General features: G+C 39.2%; 1 non-coding gene across 1 annotated transcript; it reads left to right on the top strand.

Annotated features, from left to right (window-relative positions):
- Nucleotides 1-14,538: 14,538 nt before the first annotated feature.
- LOC112915429 (U2 spliceosomal RNA) lies at nt 14,539-14,729 on the top strand. Its single transcript, XR_003234068.1, has one exon. It is a non-coding gene; the product is annotated as a U2 spliceosomal RNA (small nuclear RNA).
- The last annotated feature ends 9,160 nt before the right edge of the window (nt 14,730-23,889 follow it).

Raw genomic sequence — 23,889 nt, 5'->3', positions numbered from 1 at the left:
ACATGGCAGAGATGCCCAGTCTCACCACTGTTCAATATAGTACTGGAAGTCCTAGCCTCAGCAACCAGACAACCAAAATAAATAAAAGGCATTCAAATTGGCAAGGAAGAAGTCAAACTCTCACTCTTCCAATGACAAGATGCTCTATGTAGAAAATCCAAAAGACCCCATCTCATATAGAGATGACTCTATATGAACTCATATAGCAATTCAGCAAAGTCACAGGATAGAAAATCAATGCACAGAAATCAGTTGCATTTGTATACACAAACAATGAGACAGAAGAAAGAGAAATCAAGGAATCGATCCCATTTGCAAGTGCATCAAAAACCATAAGATACCTAGGAATAAACCTAACCAAAGAGGTAAGGGATCTATACCCTAAAAACTACAGAATACTTAGGAAAGAAATTGAGGAAGACAAAGAAATGGAAAAAGGTTCCATGGTCATGTTTTGGAAGAACAAATATTGTGAAAATGTCTATGCTACCCAGAGCAATCTACATATTCAATGCAATCTCTATGAAAAATACCATCAAAATTTTTCACAGAGCTGGGACAAATAATAATAAAATTTGTATGGAATGAGAAAAGACCCCAAATAACCAGAGGAATGTTGAAAAAGAAAATGAAAGCTGGTGTTGAAAAAGAAAATGAAAGTCACAATTCCAGACTTCAAGCTGTACTACAAAGCTATGATCAAGACAATGTGGTACTGGCACAAACCAGACACACAGATCATTGGAACAGAAGAGAGAACCCAGAAATGGACCTTCAACTCTCTGGTCAACTACTTTTCAACAAAGCAAGAAAGAAGATTCAATGCCAATTAGCTTACTTTTTTTTTTTTACTTCATATATGCTGAAGATAATTCCAATATTAGTTTAAATAACTTCCTCAATCTTTTTTGGGGGGAGAAGGAGGGATGTGTGTTTGCACAATATTTCATAGCATGGATAACTGAAACCAAAAATATATTTAATCATTCTCATTTTGAAGAAAATTTATGTTGTTTAAAATCTTTGATAGTACAAACCGTGCTGCAAAGACTATTCTTATTTGAATCATGTGCAATTAAATTCAGAGAGCTATTTTGTTATGGTTGGATTGCTTTCTTCCCCAAAACAGGTCAGATAGCGTCATAATCTTCAGCACACTCTCTCCATTGCCTGTTTTAAAAACAAATCTCAATTCCTAAGCAAGGCTTGGTGCTCAGCTGCCTCTCTGGCCCCACGGTATATCTCGCTGGTTCCATGTTCTGGGTTCTACAGGATGACCATCACTGCTTCACAGACTTTCCCAGCTCTGAGCCTTTGTTGTGATTGTCAGTCAGTCACCTGGAATGCCTCCCATCAGCAGTCCACCCTTTCTCCAGGCTGAAAAGGAACCCATAGTCTTTAAGATAGCATTCACCTTATCAGTGGAGATTCCCTGAACCCCTCAAACAGAATGAAAAAGCTTTTCCTCTGCCTTTTACTTTTTGCATTTCTATTGCATTTTCTATGAAAAAAGCTTTTCCTCCGCATTTTACTTCTGCTTCCATGAGCATCATTTTTCTTGTGTGTTGTGGATAGCCCTGCATGGGTCTGTTCTTCAAGGGCAGGCCCTGTGTCTACTACTTATTTCCCTCCTTGTGCTGCAACTGTGACTGGTGTACAGTGGTCACACAGGAAATATCTGTGTTGAAAGAAGTAAAAGAGATATGGTTTCCTTGCTTCTCCCTCCACTTGTCATACTCGACCCGCATTAGGTTAAGGTTCCTGCACTTGCAACAAACCAGTATTACAGAAAGCAAGCACTCCAAAGCTCTGGCTGGAGAGAACCTTGCCTATGTGCCAGTCACCTTACTACCAGTTACTTTGTGTCCCTTGTTGTTCATCATCTGGCACTTATTTTCAGTTCCTTAACTGCTGTATGTCTGAGCTACCTTTTTTTCCTGATACTCAGTTTTAATCTTGCCTGCCTAGAAATCATACCTACTATTTACACTGACCACTGACTCCCAGCTACCTCTTACCCTCTTCCTTACCTACCTAGAATGTAAACCCTTTCTGTATCTTAGTCCTTAGAGATTTAAGCTTTCTCATTACCATGTGCCTCTTCAAGTTCCAAAATGTATAGCTTTCCAAAGTCATCTTCCATTTACTATGATAAGTAGTTTTCCAGTGTTGGATCTTCATTTGAGTGTTCAAGATGATAATTTCTCCCTCTATTTGTATTCCTTACGAATGAGCAGAGATTGCTGTAGTTAACTAATAGAATGCTTGGATGGTTCTCAGCCCCACTGTCTAGATCTGTACCTGTTTGGCTGGGATACACATCCAGGCCAATCTGTAATGTACGATCTATGTTTTCAAATATGAGCTAGTTGGGATTAGAGGGTCTCCCCTGAAGTTCCAGGGTTCTCTCACACTTTGTGCAGGAAGAGATCTCCAAAACTACAGCTCTCAATATGTATTGCTACCAGGGTTCATCTTTGTTTCCACTTCCACTGCTATGCTGTGTGTTGAGGTTAGACCTCTCCTAGATCAGGATCCTACCACTGTTTTCCCATAGTTCTGACCCAGATATTTTTTCCTGGATTGTGTTATTGAATAGAGAAAGTAGGTTAGTGTGGAGAGCATCAAGGGGGGGCGCAATGGTTTGCACATGGAAGGAAGCCAAGGAAAACATTCTAATACCATCCATTCACAGACCACAGCATCTTCAATAGAAAGAAAGAAGAAATAGCCTTAATAAAACAGGAGCAGAATGTTACAGATTAAATAGATTAGAAAAAAAAGATATGAAGAAGGGGGTTTGAAGGATTGAATGTAAACTGCAAAAAAAGTGATTATAAAGTTCCTTACATTAGTTAGACTAATGAGCACAAATGATGCCATAGGAAATTAAATCACTAACATGGTGAACATGGCCAAAGAATCTTTCTTGTACAGGTACAAGAAGGGAACTGATGGCACATCTGCTTTGGACAACACATTGGGAATTTCTTATTAAGCTAAACATAGTCTTGTCATAGAATCCAACTTTTCTCCTCCCAGATATTTACCAAGTGTGTTGAAAGTTTATATCCAAGTAAAAACCTGCTTCAAATGTTTAGAGAAGTTTGACTGAAAATCATCTAAAATGAATACAACCATGATGTCCTTCAATAGATGAATGGATAAACACACAATGTTACTTCCAGAAAATGGCTTATTATTCAATAATAAAAAAGAAATCAGCTATCAAGCCATGAAAAGGTATGAACTTAAATGGGTTCCCAGTGAAAGAAGTAGTCTCAAACTATTTCATAACTGTTTTGTAATTCCAAGCATATGACATTCTGGAAAAAAACAAAACTATAGAGTCATTGAGAAGATCAAGGGTGACCAGGGACATGAGGGGAGGAGGTGAGAGTTAAACAGATGAAACACGGGGCATGTTTAGGGCATCAAACAATTCTGTGTGACACTGTCATTGTGCATACATGAAAATACACATTTTCCATAACCTGTAGAACTTTACAGAACAAAGGGTGAAACTTAATAAATACAGACCAAAAAAAATAAATAAATAAATAAAAATCATCTCCAGGAGGGAATGTAGACTGTGAAAAATTTTTTTACTGCATTTAAAAATGCATGAAACAACCATGCCGAAGAAGAGGCTGCCACTTACTGTCTCTCTTGGGTCACTTGATCTAGGAAAAGTCAGTTGCCATATCATGAAGACCCATGGAGAAATCCACGTGGTAAGGAACTGGGACCTTCCGACAGTAGTCATTTTGAAACCATATATGAAAAACACACAGCAAATAGCAATCCTCAATGAGAAAAAAAAAAGCTTTTTCCCTAAGGTCTGGAAAATGACAGGGATATCCAATCTCACCACTGTTATTCAACATACTACTGCAAGTCCTAGCCTCAGCAATCAGAGAACAAAAAGAAAGAAGAGGCATTCAAATTAACAAAGAAGTTAAACTTTCACTCTTCACAGACAACATGATACTCTAGGTAGAAAATCCAAAATACTCCACCAAAAAATTGCTAGAACTGATGCTGGATTCAATCAAGTCACAGGATATAAAATCAATGAACAGAAGTCTATTGCATTTCTATACATTAACAATGAAAGAGAAATCAAGGAATTGATCCCATTTACAGTTGCATCCAAACCCAGCAGTGAAGCCTCAAGATTCCCAGAGTAACTATTAGAGGAGGGGCGCCTGGGGGAAAGCTCACCGAAAACCGTGGGCTGATATTGGGAAAGGGCTGGAGCTGAGCAGCCTTCGGGGCATTTGGAAGAAGCCAGTCAGTTAGGTGGGTGGCTCCAGATGAGGTGGCTGAGCCCTGTTCCCATCAGGAGAGGTGACTCCCAGGAGCCAGGTCTAGCAGCAAAGGGCCCTGGACCCCAGGGCGCCCAAGGGGACAAAGTCTGTGATCCTGCATTCCCCCTGGGACAGGTGGAAGCAGGGAGGGCACAGGACAGCAAGAACTCTCCTGCCACTGGGTGCCCCCAAGCTATGCAATTCAGCACACCCACACATCCCGGGAGCATCCAGGCAAGTGTGGACTGGGAGACTGGTTAGTTTCTCATGAGGAGCTCAATTCCTGAACTGGAAATCTGGCTGCTACCATTGTTGTTTTTCCTCCTTGTTTCACGTGTGCCTGGAGAGGCAGGGCCTCTAGGGAACAAAGGCCTCAAAGGATAAAGAGCTCACACTGAGCCTGGCACCTGGCAGGGGGTGGGGCATCTCCCCAGGCACACACACCTGAGAATCAGCACAGCAGTAGCCTTCCCCAGAAGACCATCTGGAAGAACAAGGGAAGAGCAAGTTTATTGACCAAGCGGCACTGGAAAGCTCCAGGACTGAGGGAAAATAGTATATAGAACTAGAGGGTCCTTTTTTTTTTTTTTTTTTTTTTTTGCTTTTTCCTTTATGACTCATTTTATATCAGACTAAAAATTTCCAATATTTTTTTCTATTCTCACCTTAACTATAATATTTTAACAGCACTTCATTTTTAAGCTCTTTCATTTTTGACTTTTATATTTCTAAAATTACATGTCTTAGGTGAATTTTACGCTTCTGGATTCCATTCAATGTATTCAATTTAATTTTGGGAAATATATGAGATATGGGTTTTTGTTTTTTATGTTTTGTTTTTTTCTGCCTCATTTTGTTTTACAATGGTGGAGGTTAGTACCTTCTAAAACACAACCAACATACATCCAGAACCAAGGGGAACACCATGCTGATTCATTCTGTGAGAATATATTTTCTCTTCCTTCCCATTAAGCCCCCCTCTTTTATCTTATTTATGTTTTGGTGGTCAATGTTAGGGCTTTCTATAAATATTACTGGTTTATATGAATTTGGGGTTGAGCATCTTCTAACATACAGAACAAAATACACTCAGAACCAAGAGGATCACTCTCTGCGACCCCTCAGGTAGACTACATTCTCTCACCACTAAGACATCCTCACCACAACCATCCCCCATAACCCCCCCTTCTTTCTTTTTCTTTTCTTTACTTTTTTTTTTCTTTTTCTTCTTTCTTCTTCTTTGGCTTTTTATTTTTACTACTTTGTTTTAAAATTTGTTTTTCACTTTAAAGTGAAAAATGGTCTCTTTATTATATTTTGTTCTGTTCTTCTTTTTCTTTTCTTTTCTGGTTTCTGACCTCTTTGGAATCATCAAGGGTGTATTTTATTGGATCATGTTTGATATTTTTGACTCAGCACACTCATACAGACATCCTGTACTGGACAAAATGACTGGAAGGAAGAATTCACCACAAAAGAAAGAACCGTAAACAATACTCTCTACCAGAGAGTTACAAAAATTGGATTTCAATAAGATGTCAAAAGTCAATTCAGAAGTACAATTATAAAGCTACTGGAGGCTCTAGAAAAAAGCGTAAAAGAATCAAGAGATTTTGTTACCACAGAATTGAGATCTAATCAGGCCGAAATTAAAAATAGATTAAATGAGGTGCAATCTAACCTGGGTGTTCTAACTACTAGGGTTAAAGAGATGGAAGAGAGAGTGAGTGACACAGAAGACAAGTTGATATTAAGGAAGGAAGCTGAGGAAAAAAAGAGAAAAACAATTAAAAGCCCACAAGGAAAGGCTTAGGGAAATAAATGAGGGCTTGAAAAGGAAAAAATATATATATATGTCTAATTGGTATTCAAAAAAAGGCTGAGAGAGAGGGGACCACAGAGTATATTTGAGTAAATCATAGCTGAGAACTTCCCTAATCTGAGGAAGGAAATAGGCATTCATATCCAAGAGATAGACAGGACCCACCTCAAAGAAAAAAAAATCAATGAAAACCATTCAACACCTTGACATTTAATAGTTAAATTTGCAAATTTCAACAACCAAAAAAAGAAAATTCATAAAGCAGCACAAGACAAGAGACTCTTACCTTATTTGGGGAGAAATATCAGATTACCAGCAGACCTCTCCACAGAGACCTGGCAGGCCAGAAAGGGCTGGCATGATATGCACATGGTATTAAATGAGAAGAACATGCAGCCAAGAATGCATTATCGAGCAAGGCTGTCATTGAGAATAGAAGGAGAGATAAAGAGCTTCCCAGATAGGCAGAAACTGAAAATATGTGACCACAAAACCAAAACCAGCTCTGCAAGAAATATTAAGGGGGACCCTGTAAAAGAAACAGGGAGCACAGAGAAACAATCCACAGAAACAGTGACTGAATAGGTAATACAATGACACAAAATTCATATCTTTCAATAGTTACTCTAAACATGAATGGGCTAAATGATCCTATCAAAAGATGCAGGGTATAAGACTGGATAAAAAAGCAATACCCATCTACTTGAAGTCTGCAAGAGACTCATTTTAGACCTAAGGACACTTCCAGCCTGAAAATGAAGGGGTAGAGGACCATTTACCATTCAAGTGGTCCTCAAAAACAAAAAAACTGGGGTAGCAATCCTCATATCAGATATATTAGAGTTTATACCAAAGACTGTAATAAGAGATGAAGATGGATACTATATCATACTTAAAAGGTCTATCCAACAAGAGACCTAACAATCTTGAATATTTATGCCCCTAATGTGGGAGCTGCCAAGTTTATCAATCAACAAAGTAAAGATATATTTAGATAATAATATGCTAATAGTAGGAGACTTCAACATGGCACTTTCAGCAAATGACAGATTTTCTAAGCAGAACATCACCAAAGAAACAAGAGCCTTAAATGATACACTGAACCAGATAGATTTCACAGATATATACAGAAATTTCCCTCCAAATGCAACTGAATACACATTCTTCTCAAGTGGAACTTTTTCCAGAATAGACCACATACTGGGTCACAAATCAGGTCTCGACTGATACCAAAAGGCTGAGATTGTCACCTGTATATTTTCAGACCACAGTGCTTTAAAACTAGAACTCAGTTACAAGAAGAAATCTGGAAGAAACTCAAACACATAGAAGTTAAATAACATCCTACTAAAAGATAAATGGGTTAACCAGGAAATTAGAGAATAATTAAAAAGATTCATGGAAAATAATGAAAATGAAGTTAAAACCATTCAAAATCTTTGGGATACAGCAAAAGCAGTCTTAAGAGGGAAATACATCACAATATGAGCCTCCCTAAAAAATTGGAAAAAACTCAAATACACAAGTTAACATCACTTCTAAAGGAATTGGAGAAAGAACAGCAAGTAAAGCCTACACAAGCAAAAGAGGAGTGATAATAAAGATTCTAGCAAAACTCAAACACAGACCAGAAGAACTGTAGAACATATCAACAAAACCAGGACTTGGTTCTTTGAAAGAATTAATAAAATAAACCCCTAACCAGCCTTATGAAAAGAAAAAGGATAAAAGACTCAAATTAATAAAATCACAAATGAAATAGGAGAGATCACAACCAATATCAAGGAAATACAAATAACTTTTAAAAACATATTATGAGCAGCTATACGCCAATAAATTAGGCAATCTAGAATAAATGGATGCCTTCCTGGAAAACCACAAATTACCAAAACTGAAACAGGAAGAAATAGAAATTGGCTAATAACCAATGAGGAAATTGAAGCAGTCGTCAAAAACCTCCTAAGACACAAAAGTCCAGGGCCAGATGGCTTCCCAGGGGAATTCTATCAAATGTTTAAAGAAGTAATACCTATTCTACTAAAATTGCTTCAAAGGATAGAATGGGAGGGAATACTTTCAAACTCATTTTTATGAGGCCAACATTACCTTGATTCCAAAACCAGACAAACAGCCCACCAAAAACAAAAATTATAGATCAATATCCCTGATGAACTCAGGTGCAAAAATTCTCCCCAAGAGACTAGCCAATAGGATCCAACAGTACATTAGGAAGATTATTAACCATGACCAAGTGGGATTTATCCCCGGGATGCAAGACTGGTTCAACACTCATAAAACAATCAATGTGATAGATAACATCAATAAGAGAAAGAACAAGAACCATATGATCCTCTCAATAGATGCAGAAAAAGCATTTGACAAAATACAGCATCCATTCCTGATTAGAATTCTTTAGAGTGTAGGGATAGAGGGAACATTCCTGAATATCTTAGAAGCCATTTATGAAAAGCTCACAGCTAATATCATTCTCAATGGGAAGAAACTTCCTTTCCCCTAAGTTCAGGAACATGACAGGGATGTTCACTCTCACTACTGCTATTTAACATAGTACTAGAAGTCCTAGCTTCAGCAATCAGGCAACAAAAAGAAATAAAAGGCATTCAAATTGGCAAAGAAGAAGTCAAACTCTCCCTCTTTGGATATGACATGATACTATACATAGAAAACCCAAAAGTGGGCAGCCCAGGTGGCTCAGTGGTTTAGCGCCACCTTAAGCCTAGGGCCTGATCCTGGAGACCCAGGATTAAGTCCCATGTCGGGCTCCCTGCATGGAGCCTGCTTCTCCCTCTGCCTGTGTCCCTGCCTCTCTCTCTGTTTCTATGTCTCTCATGAATAGATAAATAAAATCTTAAAAAAAAAACAAGAAAACTCAAAAGAAAAAAAGAAAAAGAAAACCCAAAAGACTCCACCCCAAGATGGCTAGAACTCATACAGAAATTCAGCAGTGTGGCAGGATACAAAATCAATGCACAGAAGTAAATGGCATTTCCATACACTAACAATGAGACTGAAGAAAGAAAAATTAAAGAATCAATCCCATTTACAATTGCACCCAAACCCATAAGATACCTAAGAATAAACCTAACCAAAGAGGTAAAGGATCTATACCCTAAAAACTATAGTACACTTCTGAAAGAAATTGAGGAAGACACAAAGAGATGGAAAAGTCCATGCTCATGGATTAGAAGAATAAATATTGTGAAAAAGTCTATGCTAAACAGGGTAATTTACATGTTCAATGCAATCCCTATCAAAATACCATGGATTTTCTTCACAGAGTTGGAACAAATTATTTGGAACAAATAATCTTAAGATTTGTATGGAATCAGAAAAGACTCCAAATAGCCAGTGGAATATTGAAAAAGAAAACCAGTGCCAGGAGGATCACAATGCCATATTTCAAGCTGTATTACAAAGCTGTGATCATCAAGACAGTATGGTACTGTCACAAAAACCGATACATAGATCGATGGAACAGAATAGAGAACCTAGAAATGAGCTCTCAACAATATGGTCAACCAATATTTGACAAAGCAGGAAAGAATATTCACTGGAAAAAGGACAGTCTCTTCAAGAAATGGTGTTGAGAAAATTGGACAGTCATGTGCAGAACATGAAACTAGACCATTCTCTTACACCAGACACAAGGATAAACTCAAAATGGTTTAAATATCTAAGTGTGAGACAAGAATCCATGAAAATCTTAGAGGAGAACACAGGCAACACCCTTTGTGAACTTGGCCACAGTAACTTCTTGCAAGATATATCTATGAAGGCAGAGGAAACAAAGCAAAAATGAACTATTGGAACTTAATCAGGATAAAGAGCTTCTGCACAACAAAAGAAACAGTCAATAAAACTAAAAGACACCTACAAAATGGGAGAAGATACTTGCAAATGACCTATCAGATAAAGGGCTAGTTTCCAAGATCTATAAAGAACTTATCAAAGGTCAAGAAACAAAAAATCTAATCATGAAATGGGCAGAGGGCATGAACAGAAATTTCTCCAAAGAAGACATACACGTGGCCAACAAGCACATGAGAAAATGTTCCACATCACTTGCCATGAGGGAAATACAAATCAAAACCACAATGAGACACCACCTCACACCAGTGAGAATGGGGAAAATCAACAAGACAGGAAATAACAAGTTGGAGAGGATGTGGAGAAACTGGAACCCTCTTGCACTGTTGGAGGGAATGTGAACTGGTACAGCCACTCTGGAAAACTGTGTGGAGGTTCCTCAAAGAGTTCTAAATAGAGCTACCATATGACCCAGCAATTGCACTGCTGGGGATTTACCCCAAAGATACAGATGCAGTGAAATGCTGGGATTCCTGCACTGCAATGTTTATGGCAGCAATGTCCACAATAGCCATACTGTGGAAGGAGCCACGATGTCCTTCAACAGATGAATGGATAAAGAAGATGTGGTCTATATATACAATGGAATGTTACTCAGCCATTAGAAATGACAAATACCCACCATTTGGTTCGATGTGGATGGAATGGTGGGTATTATGCTGAGTGAAGTAAGTCAATCGAAGAAGGACAATCATCATATGGTTTCACTCATACGTGGAATATAATAAATAGTAAAAGGGATTATCAGGGAAAGGAGGGAAAATGAGTGGGAAAAATTAGAGAGAGACCATGAGTGTCTCCCTACTCTGGGAAATAAACAAAGGGGTGTGGAAGGGAAGGTGGGCAGAGGTTTTGGGTAACTGGGTGATGGGCACTGAGGAAGGTACTCGATGGAATGAGCACTGTGTGTTATATTCTATGTTGGCAAATTGAACTTAAATAAAAACAAATGAAAAATAACAAATATTGTTAAAATGTCTATGCTACTGAAAACAATCTACACATTCAGAGTAATCCCTATCAAAATACCACCAAGCCTTCTTCACAGAGCTAGAACAAACAATTCTAAAATTTGTATGGAACCAGAAAAGACCCTGAATAGCCAATAAGATGTTGAAAAAGAAAACTAAAGCTGGAGGCATCACAATTCTGTACTTCAAGTTGTACTACAAAGCTGTGATCATCAAGACTATATGGTACTAACACAAAAACAGACACATAGATCAATGGAATAGAATAGAGAACCCAGAAATTGACCCTCAGCTCTATGATCAACTAATCTTCGACAAAGGAGTTAAGCCCCTTTCAAATTCCTGATTCACAGAAACTGTAAGATAATAAATGTGTTAAGATGCTAAAAAAAAAAAAAAGGTCACAGAAAGGAGAGGACAGAGGAAGAGGGAGGGAGAAAAGGAAGAAGGGAGGGATCAGGGAATGGAGAGAGAGACAGAGATGAAAATATTGAAGAAGAAGTTGATAGACACAGAGGAAGGACTGCGGAACTCCAATCTAGAATGAAAAGAGAATAGTTAATATATAAAAGTAGAAACCTTCTTGAACTTTAAAAGTATTCAAATCCGTTGTTTCAAAGAGTTGGTTATATCTTGAACCAAAAAAAAAAGGGGGGGGGCGGATTCCAAGTTTAATCCAAAAGAGAAAGTAAAAAGAGAGAGAGAGAGTCACACAGGTATGCTGGCAGCCAGAAAACACAATAAAACAAAAACAAAAGGAAACAGTTTATTTTTCAGATATCTGCATGACCTTAGACACTCTGCTGTACTAAATTATAGGAGAAAAGGGGGAAAAATAGTAGGAGTAACATCAGCAAAATGGCCAAATATATTCACTTGAACCACAATTTGGCATCTATCCACAGACAACAGTGCCTCAATGGGATCTGGGGGCCAGGTGGAGATTTTGAAACCCTGGTGCAGTCCAAGACTGAAGAGGACCATTTTGGGAAGGCAGGCTCACAGCCACACCATGGATTCAACAACAGCATGTCGTCTGGTTACAAAAAAGGGAACTCCATTCACTTGGGAACTTTGCCGCAGCCCACGTTAGCTGTGGGTCTATAATCCTTTTTTCTCTGCTCCTTGGAAGATATTTTTAGAAAATATCCTCAAATTTATGTTTCATTGGCATTATTGTACAGCATTAAGGAATATCCTTAAAATTACCATGAGTAATGCCCTGATAATGACATTGAATGATGCCATTGTAATGATGAACTATAAGATTGATGCAGAGGATGGCTTGTTAATGAAGTGGAAAGTAGATTAAGTAAAATGTCAAATTAATTAGAGGAATTCAAGATTATGTAGAAAGAGTCAGAACTCAGCTTTATTTATTTTTAGGTGCTTTCTAAATCAGCCTGATACTAATACGTTAAAATTATAGAGGTGATCATTTTAGGATAGTGGAATATAAGGTGATGTATAAATTAAGGAAGAAGCTAAATTGCTGTAACAAAGAAGCCAAAACACAGTTGTTCAACAAAAGAGAAGAGTATTTATTACCCAAATAATAGTTTGGAGACTGGCAGGTGGTTCAGTGCTAGTAAGAGGCTGTGCAGTTAGAGCTCCTTCAGAAGGAGCCTTTGTTTCTGAACCGCATCCTTAACCCCTGCCCACTAGCTCCAAGCTGGTCCATTTGCACCAATCTATGTTCTAGCCTATGGGAAAGGTGGAGGGAGGATAGGCTAAGCAGATTCCTTATAAAAATGTGACCTACCCTCATGGCACTTAAACAGATCCTAGCAAAGGTAGTCAGCAACTGGGCTTTGGTGTAACTTCCTCAAATGCAGCAGGGGTTCTATAGCTTGAAGTAGAAAAGGTAAGGATGCAGCCAGGGTCATTTAGCCATTAACCAGAAGACTTTATTTCTTAATATTTTTCTATAATTTTTAATTAAAAAATAGACACATATTCCATTTATGATTTTTACAGGCACATACACACACACACAAACAAGGAAGAAAAGAAACTCTCAATGACTTCATTCTATAATGCCTCTTCAAATAAAGATATCTATTATAGGTAGACGTGTGCTCTACAGATGCTTTGCTCTTGTCAGATTTGAATACCAAGGAGAAAATGATGAAATGAAATATCTAACAGAACCCATAATCTCAAAGTCATTTCTTTGGAGCTTTCTAATAGAGCATATTGTTGTCTTGATTTTATGTAATGTATTTTTATAGCAGATCAGCCTTCCCTACTGCAGTTTCTAGTTTGAGTAGTAAGTAAAGAATTTTCACTCAGTGAAACCCTGTTTATCTCCAGGAGGAATTAGCTGGAATGCTCTAGGTGGCTGTGAGAAGTTGTCCTGAGTCAGAAATACACACAGACAATTCAGAATTTGCTCCATTTCATTATTTTATCTTTGTTTCTTGATGCTTTCTAGTTGGATGGATTGCAACACTTCCCCCTCTGCAGATTAGAAAGAAATATCAAGAGATTCTCCAAAGAATATGAAAACTTCAGGTCTATTTATTTCTCCAATTATAGGCTTTGGCTTTCAGATCAAACCTTATGTTCATTTCTAAAATTTTAAGTCATCGGTGGGCTTTAAAATATTGCTAATTACCAGAGACAAAAAATGTCAAAGTGTTGAAAATATTAAAAGTGAGCAATATGCCTGCAAAAAAAAAAGTTTTCAACTGAATTTCTCAGCTAATGACAATGACAACGTGGGTGTTATTTAGCTGACTATTTTAACTGACAAACACATATGATTCAATGGCACATGAAACACAAGAAGACTGATGAAATATGAAATCTATTGAGTGGAAAAACATTGGACATGGATGGGATGGTTTTATAAGTGGTAGAAAATGCCCATTTAGGGAAAAGATAATTGTTCTGTCAATCTAGATCCTGTGGATTTAATAGACTACTTGGGTATTCTTGTTGCTGTGATATCCTCCCCACTCCCCATCATGATTATTGCAACGACTTTTAAGTAAATAGAACCACTTAATAATTTGATATTAGAGGTCACTAATGGCAGCCATTTATGGACATAGCATTGCCTCAAGCTTAAAATGAATAAATAATAAAGCTAATAATAATGGCTAACGCTATGGGCCAGGGATATTTGAAATGCATTACCTATGTCCATTAAATCCTCACAACAGTCCTCTGAGATAGGTACTATTATTATCCACATCTTACAGATGAAAAAAATCACTGTTAAATTGCTTTAATAATCTTTCTAGGTTCATGTGTGTTTTAAAAGTACGAGTGTGTGCTTGCGCGCATGCGCACATGCTCCTTCTACAGAAGATTAGCATAAAGTAGATTGCAGAAAGAAGCAAATACAATTGATCCTTGAACAACAGGGAGATTAAGGGCACCAAACCCAATCTAATATCTGAATATAATTTTTGACTCCCAAAAAGCTTAACTGCTAATAGAATACTATTGACCAGAAGCCTTACCAATAAAATAAACAGATTAACATATATTTTTGTATATCATATATTATATGCTGTATTCTTATAATAAAGTAAGCTTGATTGTTTCTCAGCCTTTTGGGTAAAATCAAGTGTAGTACCTGTTCTTATCAGTTTAATATTTGGTATGTCCTCAATTCAAGGACAATATATTACATGGATTTTTGGAACAAGGAGATAGACTAGGAACTTGCTCCATCCACTCCATGCATCGACCTGGTATTGAAGTACTTCCAAGAATGGTGAACCCTTATTGGGTAATTAAAAAAAAAAGTAAGTCAGAGAAAATAAAATGTCATTTACTACACTGTCCGGTATTTAACTATACAGTAAGTTTACATCAATTGTCTATAAGGCAAATCGTCCATCTGTTAGCACCTACATCAGTGTTGTCTTATACAAAACATCGTGGATGTATATTAGCACTAGACATCAAAAATGAAAAGATAATGAATAGTGCTTGTGTGCATAAGTTTTGATAAATTTTAACTTTTTATAATAGATTGTAGATATTTTATGGTAGTCAATGATAAAATAGAATTGTATTTGCATAGTTTTATGCACTTATGACATACCCAACATTTTCTTAATTTTTTCAATATTGATAAGCCTAGGTGGTTCCATGCAATTTTTTTTCAAACTGTCACAAATCTCCCAAATTTTTCTAACATATTTATTTTTTTTAATTTGCATATAAGTAGACCCACACAGTTCAAACCCATGTTGTTTTAGGGTCAGATGAAGTTGGAGAAATGTCCCGTAGGTTTGCATATGGTTGGATACTTGAGAACCATATAGTTGCATACTTGAGGAGCCTTGTGGTAGATGAGGCCAATGGATTACAATGAACAACAGGTTAGGAATGGGCTTTAGCTTTGTTCGAAAATTGCAAATGATGTCTTCTGGAAAGGAAAAGCATTCTGGTAACAGTAATAAGGGGAAAGAAAAGGAGAAAAGAAGGGAGAGGAAAGATAGGTAATAGCTAACTTTCACTGAGTGACTACTGGGGGCAGATGTCATGCTTGCATTACATTTTCTCCATTTACAGATAAAGAAACAGAGGTAAAGACAGATGAACACCTCCAAGGTTATGACCAGGAGTGGACAAGCAGGGATTCCCACCCAGGCATCTTGACCATTGGATAAAACCCTTTGGAACACATGGAGGTGGTAGTGAATGGGTGCATGTGAACAAGCAAGGACCAGCTGGATGCTTAACTCTCCGCAAAGCCTTCCTTTGCATTCATGCACCATGATGATTCCCTCCTTTGTGTCTTGCAGGACTGTGCCTTGTAGGCAGGTCCTTGTCTGTGGTCTGCCCCTGCACGTGCATGCATAGCTCGTCTTTTCAGCTGCAGCAAGTGCTTCTATAAAAAGAGATGATCTGTGTTCTTCCCTTTCTATTTTGTGCTGTGCACCCCTTCTTTGTGCAGTCGTCATCCAACTCTTGGAGAAGGCACAGTGAGGTAAAGTGACAGTAGTTATACAGGTGAAATGATACGTCATTTCTTTGTTCTGCTTTAGGATTACTAGGACAAGCTCTGAAGGCTCCTCTCTCTGTGCCTTCACTCATGGTGCTCCCTTGCCATGAATTCTGTCCATCCTGCCAACGTTCAACATCTCTCCTGAAATTTGCACTGTCCAGGCTGGTGAATTAATGTCTTCCTCTGTTATCCTTCCAACTTATAAATAGTGCCTACTTCTGGCTTCCTTTTGTTTTTGCCTCCTCCTCTTTAAAGACAGTGTCCATTTATTCTTTCCCCTGGGGCCTATCACACTCCTGGCATCCTGCCTTGCATACTTGTCACTAAAGAGTGAGTCTTTAGACACACTCTAGGCTTTGCCTGGAAACACCCCACATACCTGCATGGCTCACTTTCTCACTGAATCACCTAACTCCTCAGAGAGACATTGGGTGCTCGTGTAGGGAGGAAACGTTCCAAGGAAATGCAAGTTCTCAGTTTCAGCCCTGAGAGCATAGAAGAAAGTATAAGAGGGTATGGGCAGCAACCCATATTGATGCCCCCATGCTACCTACAATAGTCCCCCAGCTGCTTCTCTTTAGTTTGTTTGTTTTAAAGATTTTATTTATTTATTTGAGGGAGAGACAGAGAGTGCACAAGCGGGGTGTGGGGGAGGAGGGGCAGAGGGAGAGGGAGAAGCAGACTCCCTGCTGAGCAGGGAGCCCGATGCAGCCACAACCCTGAGATCACAACTGGAGAGGAAGTTGTATGCTTAACCAGGCTGAGCCACCCAGGTGCCACCCCAGCTGCCTCTTTTTATGCCCCCAACTCACTGAGTTTAGCTTCCTAGCAGGTGTCTGCCTGCCCTAGTGATGGTTTGCACTCTCGTGGAGCTTCCTGGGTGTAATCTGAAACCCAAAACTGGTCCCCAGGCACAGAGGGCAGAGAGATACTGAGGAAAGGTAGCCACTCTGGGTTGGCAGGTCTATTCAGCAAGAAAGCTTACATTCGAGGCTTGTCTTGGGGCTGCAAGCAAGATAAGTCGATTTCCACACCCACCTACCAAAGCCTGGAAGTTTATAAAGAGGCCTTCACTGGGTTCAGTCACATGTACTGTGCAGGTGTTCGCAACACAACATCATTATCCCGAGGCTGTGTCCTTGGGGCAGCTTCTGGGAGTGGGGAAGGCAGACAGAGACCACATTCCGAGGACAGGGATATGGGTACAGCTTTATTTTCTGTTGTCTTTCTCCTCCTAGATTTCATACTCCATCAAACATTACTTTGTTTAATTCCCAGCACAGCATCTGGCACATAGTAGGCATTGCTGCATAGATACTCATTACATGAATCAGTGAATAAATATGTGTTAGGGATTAATTGGCTGCCTTGTTTTGTTGAATTTTTATTTAAAAATAAAGTGTGGAATATCTTTTACTGCATTATCTGTTCAATACTTGAAAGATTCTATTTTTTTATGTGTGGTAAGTTCTCGTTAACTGATGTGTTTGCAAATGACCTCAGCTTAGGCAACTGTCCCTTAGCTGTGACACCTTCTACTCAGGAGGGTTTTAATTGTGTTTCTCAGCATATTTACTATATATATTACTAACATCTACATGTCAAATCTACATGTCAAACACTTTATTTCAACAAATTTGGGGAAACCAACAACCAACTCTATTCTGTCTCTCTCGTCATCTATCACATGTACATGTATGTGTGTAGTGGTCCTGGCAGGATAAGATGTCAGCAAAGGCAAGCTCCTTGGATACAGATGTTTTGGTTTATAGACGAGCAAATTGAGTCTCGAGTGTGTTTGTGATATATTCAAGGTCATGTTGTGCAACAGTGGCAGAGCAGGTCTGGAATCCAGATTGTCTGCCTTCTAGAGGGACATTCTTTCTGCCACACAGCAGACATTTCATGAACTGCTGTATTGTGCGCCTAAGCTATGTTCCTTCCGCATGGCATGGCTCTTGGAAGATGAGCTTTTTAAATGTTAGTTAATTCCCCAAGTGAACACCTGAGCTTGAGCGATATTATTTCTTCTCTGTATATGAAGGGAAACATCTGTGAGAGGCTAGAGGATTGGCCATAGGTCACAAGAATGATTTGTTTGAATTCAAAGGCCTTCCTTGGATGTTGGAACAGCCCTTTCTTGTGGCTCAGAGAACAAAAAGTTATGCAAATCAGGGAACTATGTTCTGACTTCAGTCCATCTGGACCCTGATTACATGAAAGCAATTTCCTTATAATCCTTATTCTAGTACGTGCTTCTTCTCTTGACTCTTGGGCCATTGCTACATGAGGCCAATGCAGCTTGAGTGATTTGCTTCCCCTTAATGGACTTATTTTTGCCTAGATTGACTGGATGTTTTGCATTTACCTTCAGCAACAGATGAAAAGCTGTTTTTGGAAGGCCAAGACATTAAAATCAATGTGTTGTTATAGGATGCTGAGTAACAGTAACCCAGGGCAATTGTATAATTGTTGATGCCTCCTATCATCTACTTTTTCCTTTTCTAAAACAAAGCATGAGGAAAGCTTGAGCACCCTGATGGCTATATTTTTGTTTCCAGAGCCATAAGCACCAAACTTCCAGAAAATCCACCATGCTGCCAAGGTGGCAAATGCTGCAGGCTTCACTCAGGGCATAAAGGGCACTGAGGTGTGTGTGCATGCTGGCCTGACTGCTCGGTGCACAGTGTTCCCCCAGATGTGTGCAGCCGCTCCCAAAGCCACAATGATGCTTGGTCTGCTAGAACAAGCAATGATGGGTTTAAACAGATCATCTCCAAAATTTCTTCGATAGAGTATATACAAGTATTTCTATTTTTATACTATCTCAATGCTGGGAAGTAGGTCAGAGATTGCAAATCTCCTCCCTTAAGCAATGGATAGAAGGTTCAGGGGAATGTGAGTGTGTGTGTGGGGGGTGTTTCTGAGAGAGAATGAGTTCTTGAGGTAGAAAGACAGACAAAGAGAGAGACATAAATCTGTTGGACCTTTGGTTGGCCCAACAAACTCACTTTTTGTGACTGGGTGAGTTTCTTCTTTGTTATTTCTTCTCACCTTCTTGATTATTCATCTCACCTGGGGTTATTCAGCCATGCTTTTACTATATCTTTGAAACAAACACTTGGCTCATTGCTTTCCAAACTCTCCTTTCTTTTTTTCTTCTAAGATAGGCCTTCAGAGGCATCCACTCATTCTCTACAGCCATGTTCTAAGTCCTTGAGGCTGGCCAGTCGCCACCAAATGTTCACAGAGGTGGGCCTGGATCCTTGCATGACCTGGACAGTCCCATTCAGGGCTGATCTGGCCAGCATGACCCTGGCCAGCCAGATTTCTTCAGTGTCACCTTGGTAATCCCATCTCTGGCCTCAGTGCTCCCGAACAATGCAGCTGGTGTCCAATCCCTTAGGTGCCCACTTCAGAAACCAAATCCCTAGAACAGAAACAGTAGCAACTACGACTCCTGGTTGTCCTGTCAGGCCTTAGAGGTTGTGGATTGCACAACTCCAGGGAGTAACAGGCACCTCATAGTTTTCAGAGATTTGTGTATTTACTCCAGGAAATTTTCGGCAGATAGGAAATAAAGTGTTCAGAGAAAGTGGTGCTTCTTACAAATTTGTGCAACATCACCAGTTATCAGTCAGGCTGCTTTCCTTGAGGAAGAGAAACTCTGAAAGCCCCTCCTTACCCTCTGGCTCCATAGTGGTCTTCAGCCAGCAGCCTTAACTCACCTGTGACCCCAAATGAGAAGTCTCTCTGCTCTGGCTAGGACTCTGTCTCTACTATAGACAGTGATGGTCCCAAGCCCTGCATCCTCTTGCCAGACACACACACATGAAAACACTGCTCTTGCTGTTCTGTACCACGTGTAGGTAACACAAGCTCATCCCGGATTTGCACTGTGGTTCCAGCACAAGATTTTGTCAGAGTCGTGCTTGCCTTAGATCTCTCTTTGAAAGCGCTCAGGGCACCTCGTCCTTGCTTACTGGGTCCTCTCTTGTCTCTTCTTGGCGCTCCTGGATCACTGCAACCGTATCTCCTCCCAAAACACAGTGCAGCTGGGTTGTGAAGAACAGTCTAAGTCCACAAATTCCTAAGACAGGGTAGGGACATTTCCCCATGCTTGCACATTCTTCTCTCTTCCTGGGTTGGCTTGACTCCTACTCTTTTTTTTTTTTTTAATTCAATTATCCAACATATAGGTGTAAGTGTAAAATTTGGGATAGGCATGTGGAATGGACTTATATGGATATTTGATGAAAAAGTAGGATGGTTAGATTTATTTTCCAGAAAAGTAAACAGCAGAATAAGCAAGAGAAATGCCCCCACACTGCTATCAATCAGGAAAGATAGAGGCAGAATAAATGGCATGTTGCTTATAAAGATGCTGTGTTAACAGAGATGAAGATTTTATGCTCCAGTCGTTTGCTGAGCCATGAAGTTGCTTGAGGTCACTGAAGTCCACTGAATTGTTGGGCTGTATCAATTCTGCCGGGGTCCTGCCCTTTTAGATTCAGTCTGATGATTGCACCAAAAGTTACACAGGCACACACAAACACATTTGTGAGTGCACACACAACAAGGTGGAAGAGCAGCATGGACACTGTGGACATGCTAATCCTTCGGGTTCCTCAATGCAAAGAGACACTCTGTCTTCCCATTATTGTCCGCCATGGGCTGAAAAGTATTGCATTTGACACATCTTTTATACCGCCCTACTTAACTATGCATTTCTATGGCAACGATCAGTGTAGCACTGGGATCCTCATTAATCCTCTCAATGTCCCTATTTGGTAGGCAGCTGACAGCTAATATAATCTTCATCTGGAAGTGAGAGAAACTTTACCATCATTTGTCAATACTGCTGGAAAGAAGAAATGTATAAATCTATAAGCAGACACAGCCATGCATTAGAAGCCTTGGAGAAGACTTCCTGCTTTTACTTTTCTGTGATTCTCTGTCTTTTTTGGGGCTTCATCCTCACCTCACAGCCTGAATTCAGAAGCCTCGATCTCTTCTATTTATAGAGAAATAGAGCGGCACTGCTTCCTATTTTCCATATTTAGAAATAAATCAATGGAGGTGTCTCCCAGCGCTCCTCTGCCTTTTCCTTGCCTGCTTTGGATAAAAGAACCCACTGCTAAGTTCAGGATCACTCTCTGGTCTGGATTAGGCTCTTTACAGAGGCAGTATGTCTGCCAGCATTCACCTTTTCCTTCCATAACTTTATTCTATGTACTTCTTTCATAATGCACCGATTGCAAGGCTTAGCATTCAGTCAGTGGATGCTGATGTCATTGGAAAAGGCTTCTACATTCCCCTGTCTGGAAGTGTGCAGTCTGGTTGATGTGTAAAGGCTGGGTGCTAGGTTGCTATTCTGAGGGCAAGGGGCTAGATCCCCTTTGACATGGACAGGACATTGGGGGCCACCCAAGAGCACAAAATAATTTTAGGTAAGAGATAATTTTGAAAGAAGAAGTGACTTAGGCAATTACCAACTTGCTAGATCTGCACATTTGTTCTAATGCTCACTCCAGTTGAGTTACTTATCTACTGAAATATTGTGGTAATGTCAATATTGTTTCCAATGTAGGAAGCTTTAAGTTGCCCAAAGAATATCTGTTCATGAATGCGGAGACATCTTATAAAACCAATATTCTAGGAGCTTATCTATTCACTTTAAGCAAGCTGTATTCTTTTTGGATATGATAAGATGTGATCAGATACAGAGTATATGAGATTTTCCTACAATGTATAAAAACTATGATGGGAACATTACATTTCATCCTTTCACCAAACCAGCATTAATAGATGGTGGAAATAATAATAGACTAGAGTAAGCAATTAAAATGCCTGCCAGTGAGTTGAAAAATGCTCCCCACTCAGAGCTGTAGAAAGAACTTCAATCAGATTAGAAAATTATGATCATACCTTCCACTTTAAAAAAAGTGTCCATAAAGGTACCTTTAGCACTGAGAGAAGGAAAAGATTAATTTCCTTCTGTATTAGAGTTTTTATGTTTTTTTGGTAAAATCCCAATTCTCTCAGTGAAACCACACCATGGAAAGCCAGCAAACATAAATAGCAATTACAATAAAAAACCAAGAATCCATATTGAATGCCAACTCCACACCCAACAGAGTTACTGAGACTTGGGATATTTCAAGCTCTCCCACTTCCCTCAGCAGGGGTAGTTCCTGGAGTTACACCCTGATTTTTGGCTGACTCTCTTCCTTGCCCTATCCTTCAGTGCTCAGCTGTAACCGGTGCCTTTGCCCTCTGCTGGCTCACTGTGGATGCTGCCTGTGTCTGGGCGTCTCATCCTAGAGCTGCTGAGGCTGTTCTCAGTCGGACAGGAGAGAACTTTCTTTCCAAATGGTAATCTTGCTCTTGGCATCTTATTGGACTAGCTTACAAAAAATGGGGAACAAAAACTCTCTAGAGCTGAGGAAGATATAGAGAAGAACCACAAGATTTAAATGTTGGAATTTCCTTCCCCAGTGATCAATGTCTCAAATGAAGCTGCAACATGCATCAGCTTAGGATAAGGATCTGGACACTGCTGGGCTCTTTCCTCAGAGTGTGAGGTTTGAGAATTTTCGTATGAACATTGTAAATCCATTACAATCTCCAGGATCTCAAATCTCCTCCATTATTTGACAAAAAAACTAATTGCTTCACTTAAGAGTCCTGGTCATTATTGTGGATTGAATTGTGCCTTCCCTCTCCATCCCCCCAAAAAATTTATATTGGAAGACTAACCCCCATGCCCCCAGAATATGATCTTATTTGGGGAAAGGGTCTTTACAGAAGAAATCAAGTTACAATGAGGTCATTAGAATGCACTCTAATCCAACATGACTGGTGTCTTTGCAAGGAGAGAAAATTTAGAGATTGGATGTATACAATGGAAGATAATGTGAAAGACGCAGGAATAAGGCTAGTTACAAGCCAGAGAGGGAGGCCTGGAGCACATTCTTTCTCAGCCTTCAGAAGGAAACAAACCTGCTGACACCTTCATCCCAGACTTCCAATCTCCAGAATTGTGACACAATAGATGTCCATAGACACCCAGTCTGTGTTACTTTGTAATGGCTGCCACGCTGCCCAATACAGTGGTCACGCAGGATAATTCTTATTCCTGCACAATCTTTATAAAAACCAAGAACGGTTGGATGTGGGATAGTTTGGCTATGTACTTGTTAACTGATGGGTTAACAAGTAGATGGGTAAGGTGACCATATTATCATCACACAAATATTTTGAGGGTGATCAATGGTGATAACATACTCACCCTGAAAAAAACAGAGATAATTAGAGATTCTCTTTGGCAAACAGGATTGGTCATTCTATATAAGGGGCTCATAACAATAAAAAAAAAAGACTTGGTGCCCTTTGTATTATACTCTTTTCTTTTATTTATTGAAGAAACCAGGCCAGTTGCCTTGTGGATTTTCACAACTATATTTTTCTAATTGCCTCCCTGTGATGTTATTTTATATATATGTTATATATTTTATATAATAAAATAAGTATATTAACCTTTCATTTCCTTTAGACTGCTAGCTAGGTTCTAGAGGCTTTATCAGATTCAAGTTCAATAATAATAATAATAATAATAATAATTATTATTATTATTATTATTATTTTGTCAAGAAGACCTCATTGGTGGTGCTGTGTACTCCCATGGCATGCCATCAGGAAACATCTACTATCCTGCTGTCTTTTCTCTTGTGAAATTAAGGTCAAACAAAGGATTCATACATCAATGTCTGGTCCAACACCTATAGACTTTCCCTCAGCCTTTCATCTAAAGGTAGTGTCAGCTGCTGAATGGATCTGTTGAATGGGTCAATTTTTACTTGGATTTGCAAAATGATGATGTTCTGTCCTTTCTTCTGCTTTTGTCAATTGCAATTCTTCTATAAAGAA

The sequence above is a fragment of the Vulpes vulpes genome, chromosome 16 (assembly GCF_048418805.1).
Source record: "Vulpes vulpes isolate BD-2025 chromosome 16, VulVul3, whole genome shotgun sequence".
In the NCBI taxonomy this organism is placed as follows: Eukaryota; Metazoa; Chordata; class Mammalia; order Carnivora; family Canidae; genus Vulpes; species Vulpes vulpes.
This window is presented reverse-complemented; position numbering and strand designations above follow the sequence as displayed.